Below are 12069 nucleotides of genomic sequence, written 5' to 3' on the forward strand. Positions count from 1 at the left end.
CTGCGGTACTACCGCAGTATAGGTACCGCGGTACTACCGCAGTACAGGTACCGCAGTACAGGTACCGCAGTACAGGTACTGCGGTACTACTGCAGTACTACCGCAGTATAGGTACCGCGGTACTACTGCAGTACTACTGCGGTACTACCGCAGTATAGGTACCGCGGTACTACCGCAGTACAGGTACTGCGGTACTACCGCAGTACCTGTACTGCGGTACTACTGCAGTACTACCGCAGTATAGGTACCACGGTACTGCGGTACTACCGCAGTACCTGTACTGCGGTACTACCGCGGTACTACCGCAGTAGTACCGACCAATTTACCACGAGTACTACCGCAGTACTTGTACTGCGGTAGTACTGCGGTACTTGTACCGCAGTACTACCGCAGTACTTTTTTACAAGGGTAAGCATTCGGCCCATTTTTGGTGTTTTAAAAAGCACATTTGCTCTAATAAAAATGCTGATAGTTTAAAAACAAGCACATGAACCCCTATTTTTTAATGTTTCTACCTCTTAGGTATACCTTCCTCTACAACTCTGCAAATTTTGGTGAAAATGACATGGATTTTGAATAAAGTGCAGCATTTATTGTACGTTTGTATTTTGTTACTGAAATTTTACATTTTTCAGATTGGGATTTTGTTATCTTTTACGCCATTTTTAAGAACTGACAGTGCTGTTAAACTTAAAATTGCAAACAAATAGCACTATTAATAGATTCTCCATTCCAACGATACAATTATTAACTCTCTTGCGAAATTTGATGACTTTTTCATGTATTTTGAATGAGTAATGGAGGTTTAAACTCATTGTAGTAATCTTAGGCGGTCTAAAAATGTCAAATTCTTTTGAATGCGCAATTCTTAAGAACATCAATTTGGGTGAACTTTGAAGCTCTATAGCAAAAAATCAAGCACATGGACCTATGTTAATTTTTGCATATTTCGAATATTAAGGTTCTAAAGTATCTATGTGCAAAGTTTGGTGAAAATGACATGGATTTCACTTTAACTGTGGAACGTCCTTAATTTGATTTTTTTTCATAGTGTATGCAGTAAAATAATATGTCTGCATAGTCCATAGTTTTATACCATGGTACATTTGGAACTTCTTGCAAGAATTTCTCTGTGTTTTTTTGTTTATTTAAAACCCTTCTTAAACAAAGGATGAGCTGAAAATGATATAATCCTTTTAGGTCGCTATCTATATCCAATTACTGAATTCGTAAAGTAAGTAGGCATTTGAGCGTGAGATGAATAAGGTTTAGGTGTTAAGTATAGTTTGGGTCAGTGTGGGTGAGTGGGATGATATGAGAGTATAGACATTTGAGTGTGAGATGAATAAGGTTTAGATGTTGAATTTAGTTTGAGTCAGGGTGGGTAGGTGTGGGATGATATGAAATAAGCTAGGTTGAATTTGAGTGTGAGGTGAATAAGGTTTAGGTGTTGAATGTAGATTGTGTCAGGATGAGTTGGAGTGGGATGATGTAAGTCTAGACAATTAGACATTTGAATGTGCGATGATTTTGGTTTAGGTGATTCCTTCTCATTCCCGAGCTGGCATTTTAAAGTGGGGGTTGGGGCAGGGTGTGTGTGTGATGATAATGAGAGAAGGCATTTGAGTGTGAGATGAATAAGGTGTAGGTGTTGAATGTAGTTTGCATGCTGGGTCAGGGTGAGTGAGTGGAAGTGGGATGATGTAAGCTAGACATTTGAGTGTGAGATGAATAAGGTGTTGAATGTAGTTTGGATCATGGTGGGTAGGTGTGGGATGATATAAGAGTAGACATTTGAGTGTGAGATGAATAAGGTGTTGAATGTAGTTTGAGTCAGAATGAGTGGGTGTGGGATGATAATGAGAGAAGGAATTTGAGTGTGAGATGAATAAGGTGTAGGTGTTGAATGTTTGGGTCAGGGTGAGTTGGACTAGGATGATATGGTGTAGACATTTGAGTGTGAGATGAGTAAGGTTTAGGTGTTGAATGTAATTTGGGTCAGGATGAGTGGGTGTGGGATGATGTAAGCTAGACATTTGAGTGTGAGATGAATAAGGTGTTGAATGTAGTTTGGGTCAGGGTGGGTGGGTGTGGGATAATATGAGAGTATATATACAGGCATTTGAGTGTGAAATGAATTAAGTTTAGGAATAAGGTGTACGTTGAATGTATATTCGTGTATTCATCCATTCTGCTCATAATATGATTTTATGTTTCGGTTTGTCATATATTAAGCATTTTTGGTGTGCTTAAAATGGCAATCCATACCCCGGGCTGAATATAATGTGATTTGAATAGACCATAGAGATTCATCTCTGTAGATCAGAAAAAACTTCAAGTATCTTCCGAAGATGTATACAACGCGGTCGTCCGATATCGCCTGTCCCAGATGATGACGTCACGGTTTAGGAAGAAGTGAGTTAATGTTTACGAAGTCTCGGTGAAGTTAGGTGTCATTTGTTTGGGATCAGAACATTTGTGAGCCATCACCACAATGTGGGTTCGTCCGGAAGAGGTTCTCATTGCGAATGCACTTTGGTGAGTAAAATAAACTTTTAATTTACTGCTTTGACTCTCTCATTACACCGGGAAAAGTTAGGCCGAAGAGGCAGATTAAAAGTAAAGCGTGTCCCATGCATATGTTTTGGTGTTGTGTTCTAGTATTGATCGAATCTTCTGCGTGGCGTGTATGCATGTGTTTGTGAGGTGTGTGTGTTGGGGGGGGGGGGGGGGGGGGCGTGTTTGAACCAAACATTAAACCTGTATTTCTTCAATATTCCACACAAATTTCATGTGATATTGTTCCTTATTATTATGAAGCTAAGCCTAAGGGTATTTATAAAATAAATCTCAAAGAAATGAGCAGAATTGTAAATTTGTATTTTTTGGAAAAAACAAAACCAAAATGAACACTGCAATCATGGCAATTGAATTGCCAAAAAGGCAATTGGTGATTTCAAGTATGGTGTTGAAATGTGGTGTTGGTGTGAGCCACAGCACCGTACTTGTCTTGAAATGATGCTGGTGTTAGGAATAGATTGACCTTGGAAAATATTAAGACGTATTTCTGGCAGATTGTGTTGAGCGCTGGTGTTGAATGTCGTCTGCTGAATGGAACATCACACTTCACAGACACAGCACAGCGACAAATTGTGTACAACGGATAGCGGAGCGTTCAACGCTAGCGGTCGTGTACATTTTGCTTATTACATGACGTCATCCAGCCGGCAGCCTTTGCCGAGAGCCAATTTATGAATGAAAATATAGTAAGCATGCGTAGTGCAAGCCTTCCCTTTCCCCACACAGTATTCCACCAAAACATGTGTGCAATTCTCTATCACCTCGTACCTAAATCGACCTAGAATTTCACTTTCTTATATTCTATATGAATTATGAAAGGTATTCTCGGAGGATCTATTTTCTCACAGATACCGCACAGGTAAGCGAATTTCGATTACTTCTTGCTTTTCCGTCAAAATCTTACGAATTAGCGTCGATATGGCATCGTGTTCGTTGGAATTCGTAGAGTCTATCGCAACGTGCACAAAGTCAATTGGCTTCCAAGTTTCGGAGCGTCGCGTGAATATGCATGAAATCGCAGAGTTTCGATAATTTTCGATCGATATCGGAGCGATCCGATCACGAACCAAGACCATTTCCCGCGTACACAACGTGACCGTACATCGTTATCGCTATCGATACTTCCGCACGCAGTCCGAAGGAATTATTTTGGCGACCACGTAGTCATGACGTGATCTGCTCGATTGACCAATCAGCGGTCTCCGAATCGCTGTGCGGAGACGATCTATCCGTTGTACACAGTCTATGGACGATTTGTCGTTGTGCACAGCTGGTGTAGCCAGGAGGCTCCAGCAGAGTAAAAATCATTCTACTAACGTGCGCTTACTCTCCACGGAGCCAGGTATCGCGTCCCATTCATGTGCGTGTACCGCGAAAAAATCTGAAACTTTCGCCCCCGAGATTTCTACTTTCCTTCTAAAAGATCTAGCCTGGCTAAATCATGTAAATGGGATACAACTTCATTTCTGACATTTCTACGATATTTAGTTCATTTTTAAACAAGAATTCATTAAAAAATCGAGAAAAATATTTATGAAAATATGGGAGAAACTTGCTTGATGTTTACGCCGCCATCTTGTTCTTATTTAGGGACAGTGATTTTCCGTTTTACCGGTAATTAAAACGGAAATTCCGTTTGGTTCTTATACTTTTCATGTTAAAATTCATGGAATTCACCTTTGCAAAACGGAATTCAGGTTTTTGCTGTGTACATAATCAGTGACAAGACGGAATTTCCATTTTTAGATCAAGTTGAAACGGAATTACAGATTTTCAGAAACGGAAAGGACCATTTTTTGAAACGGGAAATCACTGTCACAATAAGTTATTGTTCTTCGCCAATGTTACAGATGAACGTTGGGATAACCAGTCGTTCTTAAAGTCACTCTTTCATAAAGCTGTTTGTAAGTTACGACTGACTTTACAAACAACTGATGACCCTTTGAAACTTAACACCAATTGAAATCTGGTTTCATCATTTACCACAAGAGAGGATCACCTGTCGGTTGCAAAGTCACTCGTAAATTACGAACAGAATTATGAAATACCCAACCGGAACTCTAGAAACCAGGTGGGTGTTTCATAAAGCTGCTCGTAAAGTTACGCAGAACTTTACGCATGACTGGAACATGTTCTTAGGTCATAAATGAATGACATAGGGATGTGTCATTTAGCACAAGAAGGGGTCACCAGTCGTGCGTAAAGTCATTCGTATCTTGCGAACAGCTTTATGAAACACCCACCTGGTGGTTGATTCATGAAGCTGAACGAGTGACTTTACGCACGACTGGTGACCCTTTCTTGTGCTAAATAAGACATTCCTATTTGGTCAACTTTGCACCTAAGAACACATTCCAGATGGTCGTTTGTAAAGTCGTTCGTAACTTATGAAGAGTTTTATGAAACACCAAACCAGGGATGCTGTATATGTCTTGCCCTACATTACATCTGAATAATCAAATATACGATCGAGAAAGACCATATTTTCATTTTTATGACAGGATCACGGAGCGAGCGAACCCGTATTTTGCCCTCCAGAGGCGGAAGGGACATGGAGGGGGTGGGTTGACTTCTCTTGTTATTGGAACTCTGGACTCGGTCCTTGACAACAAGTCTGCTCCGTACCGTATCCTTCATCAGACGCCGCAATCGGAGCTTTACCATAGTAAGTACATGATGTAGATTGATGTTTATCACAATACTGATAATGATGACGATGAAGGTGATGATGATGATGCTGATGGTGATGAATGATGATGATGATGGTTGCAAATGGTGATGGTAACAATGATGTTGGTGATGATGTTGAAGATAACAATGAGACTGGTGATTATGATGATGATGGGGCTGGTGGTGGTGATTATGATGATGATGATGACCGTGATGATGATGATGCTAGTGATAAAAGTGATAATGGTCATGGTGGTAGTGATGATTATGATGATGATGAGGATGATAGCAACAATGATGACGATGACGATAGTTACAATGATGATGATAATGATATTTATGATGATGATGATTATGATGATGATTATGATGATGAGGATGATCATAGCAACAATGATGGTGATGCTGATGGTGATGAATGATGAAGATTATGGTTGCAAATGGTGATGGTAACAATGATGCTGGTGATGATGTTGTTGGTAGTGTCGGTGATGATGTTGAAGATAACAATGAGACTGGTGATTATGATGATGATGGTGGTGGTGGTGGTGATTATGATGATGATGATGGTGATAATGATGGTAATCATGGTGATGATGAGGATGGTGATAAAAGTGACAATGATAATGGTCATGATGATGATAGCGATGATTATGATATTGATGTTTGTGATAATGATGAGGATGATGATGATGCTAGTTATAATGATGATGATGCTAGTTATAATGGTGATGATGATAGCGACAATGATGATGATAATGATGGTGATGATGATGCTAGTGACAGTGATGATGATGATGATAATGATGACGATATTGACAGTGATGATGATGATGATGAAAATGATAGCGACAATAATGATGATGATGGTAATAGTGATGACCATGATAATGATGGTGATGAGGATGATAGTGTAGATGATGATGAAGACAATGATGGTGGGGGTGATGATGATGATGATGGTGGAAGTGCGGGTGGTGATGATGATTGCGAAGATGATGATAACCATGATTACGATGACGATGATAATCATGCTGGAGATGCTGATATTGAGGAGGACAATGATAATTAGTATGTTGAGGATGAATTTGATGTTGGTTGTGTTTATTAGTAGTGTTTGAGTTGAATTTGGAGGTAGTGTGGTTTTAATGTTGGTACTGTTGGTAATGGTGTGATCAGGGGATTGAATGGGTGGTTGTGGTAATGTTGATAGTGATGATGAAGACAAGGAGATAAGGATTATGATGGCATGAATATTATAATTGAAAAGGAATGATGTAGGCGTTAAATAGGAATGAAGTAAAATAATCATGCAATATTAGGTGAGTTGCTAATGAAACTGATGGTGGAATTGATTAAGAAATTGTATTCTCCCTACAGCTATTGCAACAGCTCTTCACAAGAAAGACATCATTAAGCACTGGGAATGGATTGAACAGAATCTCATGGTTACTCTTGGTAAGATTTACTCTAAAGCAGCCTTCTCAATTACTTTTGTGAAAGCTCCATATTTCTTGTTGGGAATCTGTTCTGCTCCACTAGCACGAAGGAGCGGCCTTTTATATGAAGAGGGGATTTAATCAATATATCAACAGAAGTGATACAGATGCAAACAAACTACACAATCCATTTTTTTTAATGATAAGTGACTTTTCAAAACATATATTGGTGATACCACTAGTTCAGATATAGAGATCGAAGTGACATGTACTTGTTTTTGCTGCTAGGGCAGAAAATTATCTCACCTATCTATCTCATGTATCATTCATTATATGCGCGACTCCACGACAGACAATACATCGCAGCATGTCACTTTTACAACCTTGGATTTTGAATAATCGGTATCAGAAACAAAGTTTATGATTGTCAATACAGGTGTACGTCTAAAATTCCTTACTTCATTCCCGTATTATTTGATGGTTAAAACTTAACCGACTTACATTTCGTGATGCTACAATAAAATGCAAATTAAGAACTTGATTTTATATCTGTATGCCACATTTTCCAATAAGATGTTCTTTGCCCGGAGCCCAAGTTATTAATCAAACTATGGCTTGCCATGTATAAGAGTTCTGTTCAATCATGGATTTATTTTCATCATTTCAAGTGCTGCATCTGAGCAATTCTACCAATTTTCAGTGTATAATCTGGAAATGCGAAATTACGAGCCGTAGAAATAGTTGAAAACGTGATACATGTAGATTTCAGATCACTTGTGATCATCTTTTAGAGATAATTTGCGTATCTCTATCATTGTGATGGCATGCACATACTCTTTGTTACGGTTGCACACACATACACCAAGCATAGAACAAATAAAAATAAAACCAATGAGGACTTAAGTTTCAAATATAACTCGGTTTTTGTTTTCCCTTTGTTATGAAATTATCATCAAAAATCGATTCCAGGTTACTAGTAGACCAAACGTTCCCGCCATGTACATGTACAGGTGTATTTTTTTTCGTACCGGCTCTCAAGCGCCACTCCGCAAGGCTCGGTGCGCCACAAGTGGCGCGCGCCACCATTTTAGAATCCCTGCTCTATTAAAGGAAAGAACTATAGGAGAGAAGGATTGAAAAAGAGGGAATGAAACCAGTTTACAGTTTCATTTCAAAGTTATATCCAAGAAACTGATCAATGGAAGTTTTTTGAGAAATGTTGAATAAAATAACAAAGTTATGATCCTTTCAATGGATGATCATAATTATTTTTGAACTCAATTTAAGAGTGTAACCATAACTGGCATAATTTAAAATGATTTATAGTATTAATAGGAGCATATCTACTCGTACATAATTTACAACTTACATAAAATGTAGCAATCTTAAAGGGCAAATCCACTCCAACAACAACAAAATTGGATGCAAAAAAGTCAAGCAAACATAACTCTGACAAATAATTAACAATTGATGTGAATTATTCTCAAATTTTACTAATTTTCACAAAACAGATTTATGAACATCTGATGACCTCCTCCACTCAGTATTTCTTTAGATTTTTTTTATTGTAGAAAGTGAAATATTTAAGTTTTCTCCTAAATATGAAAAACAAAATTTGATTCCTCTCTGAACTTTATATAGAATTGCCATTATTATAATTAATTATGATCAAATGAAGAGTGACCTTATTGCCAAATCTGCAAATTTCAAAACAATGAAATATAGTAAGAGGGAGTACAGTAGTGAGTGAGTGACATCACTGACTCTAATTAATTAGCCTTTCGCTGTGTTTTACATAAATGTTTATCTGTTTTGTGAAAAATCAGTGAAATTTCAAAATGTAAATAACTTTCTTATTTTACATAAGATTTTTAATGAAAATTTTGTGCATTAAATGCTTGTTTCATATTTTTTTCTCATTTTATCAGAAAACCAAATTTTTATTGGGTTGAACTTGCCCTTTAAACTGTGACGTGTTTGTACAAACTGCAGTGAGTTTTTCCGTTTACATATATCATATTACGAGTGGTGATTAAAAGAGATCAAAGGAAATGACCTGTAGATTGCAGGAAGTTCAAGGGAGCATTTCATGAACAAAGAGACTGTGATTTTTTAACTGATTACTGTTGTAAGCTACTAAAATCCTTGCATCTGGTTGGCTGAGAGTGAATTGGTCAGTGAATTGGCTGAATTGGCTGAGAGTGAATTGATCCTTTCGAAGAGGCGTGTCCTCAAGGGGTCAAAGTTGGGCATTGAGGAGGATCTAACCAGGCCCAACGCACAACTTCTATACAAAGTGAAAAACTGTCAAAAGGTTCTTGCTTCGTGGTCCGCTGACGGAAGGATTTTCGCGTTGCTCCCAGCCAGTGGCGGAAAAACAATAAAACGTCTCATCACGCATGAAGGAGACTTGGACAATATTTGATCAGTTTGAAAATAAACTCAGTTGTACTTTGCTATGTATGCAATATTGTACTCTTTGAACTTTGGTGCATCCTGCTATTTTAGCTCTTGCCTGTTTGAACTTTGATTTTAATTTCATTCAGTAATTTATTTATTTGTTTGTTTATCTATTTTTTTTTCCGTTTCAATGGTCAGGGTTTTTTCTTGTGTTAGTTGTTCTAAACCTGTAAAACACAACCAAAAGGGAATACGTTGTACAATATGTCATAAATGGGTTCACATCGCATGTGTTGGAATTAGTATTGTTGATTATGATGATCCATTATGTGAATTTTTAGACTGGAAATGTCCCAAATGTTTGTTTCAATATTTGCCTAACTACATATCTGATGAAGATAATGACAAGACTTGCTCATTCGTAGCATCCACACAATCTTCGTTCATTCAGTCTCATCCTGATAAACAGGGAGATAAAAATCTGAAATTCAAAGAACTAAATCACCCAAAAGGTCTCATAGTGCTACATTTGAATGTTCGCAGTTTACTCCGCAATTTTTCAGAAATCAAGACTATATTGATAGAAAATAATGTGCATATTCTATCGTTAAATGAAACTTGGCTTGATGGCTCTGTTTTAGATAATGAAGTCCATGTAGATGGCTACCAATTAATACGGAAAGATAGAAATAGAAATGGTGGAGGTGTAGCAATTTTTGTAAAAAACAACCTACAATTTCAGCTGTTAAATCATAGTAGCTTAGAACATATCGAAGCCATTCCATTGTTGGTGGGTACCAACCACTCGAGATCTTTTATTCTAACAACATGGTACCGTCCTCCAAATAGTTCCATCAGAATTTTTAATTATTATGAAGAATTACTCTCTTTCCTTGATTCATTTGGTAAAAACATTGTTATTGTTGGTGATTTAAATTGTGACATTAAGAAACAGAATTCAAGTAATGAGACTAAACACTTAAACCAAATTCATAATATTTATTCTTTATCCCAGATTAACACCGAAGAATATACAAGGATATCAAAAGACTCATGCAGTCTTATTGATCATATGTTGACTAATTGTTTTGATATGGTTGCATCTCATGGTATTATACACTCTGGTATTTCTGACCATTCTATTTGTTTTCTAGTTTGGAAGCACCATATTACTAATTATGCACCTCTCACCATAACGTATAGAAAAATGAAAAACTTTGATCCTAACGCATATATTGAGGAATTAAAATTACAACCCTGGCAACTTGTCTCTGATAAAGATGATATTGACGAAGCTGTGGAGGTATGGGAGAATCTCTTTTTTGAAGTTATTAACAAACACATGCCAATCCGTAAAAGACGTGTTAAAAACAATTCCTCTCCCTGGATGTGTCCTGATATTGTAAAGTTGATAAATGAGAGAGACAGATGTAAAGCAAAAGCTATGAAACTTAAATATAATTTGTTGAACGAAACAGTGGAATCTCAAAGAAAACTTTTGGAGAGGAAGTACGGTGAACTGTGGACCCGATATAAGAAATTGCGGAACTTGGTCACAAGTAGGATTAGAAAACGTAAACGATCTTTCTTTTTGAATAAAATATCGTCGACAAATACACAAAATGATGTGTGGACTATTCTTAAATCAGTGATGCCTAAAGACGTATCGAAATCCACTGATACAACCAGAAAAGATAAACCCAGAGCTAATATATTCAATAGCTATTTTGCAAACATTGGTGCTGACCTTGCTGCTAATATACCTCCAACATTTCCCCATAATTCCTCTCATTGTGATTCTACCGATTCTTTTTTTTCGCTTCATACTGTAACTGAAGACGAGGTATTCAATATCATATGTGGTTTGAAAAACAAGAAATCTGTTGGAATCGATGGTATCTCAATGAATATGCTCAAATTGTCTGCCCCCATCGTTGTCCGTTCTCTTACTTACCTTATAAACAAATCATTGTCAGATGGTGTCGTACCAATAAGATGGAAACAAGCTAAATTAATTCCCTTACATAAATCGGGTGACAAATCATCCCCTTCAAATTATCGTCCAATCGCTATACTCTCTCCTGTTTCCAAAATTATGGAGAAAGTAGTTCAAAAACAGTTAACCAAGTATCTACAAACTAATAATATACTTTCTATGGAACAGTCTGGTTTTAGGAAAAAACATTCGACCATAACGTCTCTTATTCGAGTTACGGATGATTGGCTACGCGCCACTGACTCTGGGTTATATACTGGAGCCGTTTTTATCGATATGAAAAAGGCTTTCGATACGGTCGAACATCATACTTTGTTGAAGAAACTTAAATCAATTGGAATATCTAATGATAGTCTCATATGGTTCGAAAGTTATCTGAGTAATCGTCAAATCAGTACATTCATTAGCTCTACGCTATCTGATCCTTTGCTTGTGAGTTATGGAGTACCACAGGGCTCAATATTGGGCCCTATTTTATTTACTATATATATAGATGACATAGTTAAACAAGTTAAGCACTGTGAAATCCATCTATACGCTGATGATTCTATTTTGTATTTTTCTGATAATGACGTAAATCTCATTGAAAGCAATTTAAATGCTGACCTAAAATGTATATACGAATGGATGTGTTTAAGTAAATTAAGTCTTAATATCGACAAAACTGAAAGTATGTTATTTGGGTCACGTCATATGTTGTCTGTGCACAAGTCTCTTAATGTCAGAATTTCAGGAAAATGTATTCAGTCTAAAGAATTTGTGAAATATTTGGGGGTCTTTATTGATCCAGAGTTAAAATGGAATTGCCACATTGATAAACTTTGTGCTAAAACCAGTAAATTAGTAAATTTCCTTGGTCGGCTTCGTTCATGTTTAAATGAGGATAGTCTGAAATTAATTTACCGTTCAGTAATTTTGCCATTGTTTGATTATGCTGATGTAGTCTTTGATTCATCAAATTTGAAATGTACCCAACAATTGCAA

At 37.1% G+C, this 12069-nt stretch overlaps 1 long non-coding RNA gene across 1 annotated transcript; it reads left to right on the top strand.

Annotated features, from left to right (window-relative positions):
• Positions 1–2391: 2391 nt before the first annotated feature.
• LOC135154517 (uncharacterized) lies at positions 2392–9683 on the top strand. The gene is made up of 3 exons (XR_010293861.1): positions 2392–2538; positions 5082–5245; positions 6631–9683. It is a non-coding gene; the product is annotated as an uncharacterized LOC135154517 (long non-coding RNA).
• Positions 9684–12069: the final 2386 nt, after the last annotated feature.

Source organism: Lytechinus pictus, chromosome 6, assembly GCF_037042905.1.
Source record: "Lytechinus pictus isolate F3 Inbred chromosome 6, Lp3.0, whole genome shotgun sequence".
In the NCBI taxonomy this organism is placed as follows: domain Eukaryota; kingdom Metazoa; phylum Echinodermata; class Echinoidea; order Temnopleuroida; family Toxopneustidae; genus Lytechinus; species Lytechinus pictus.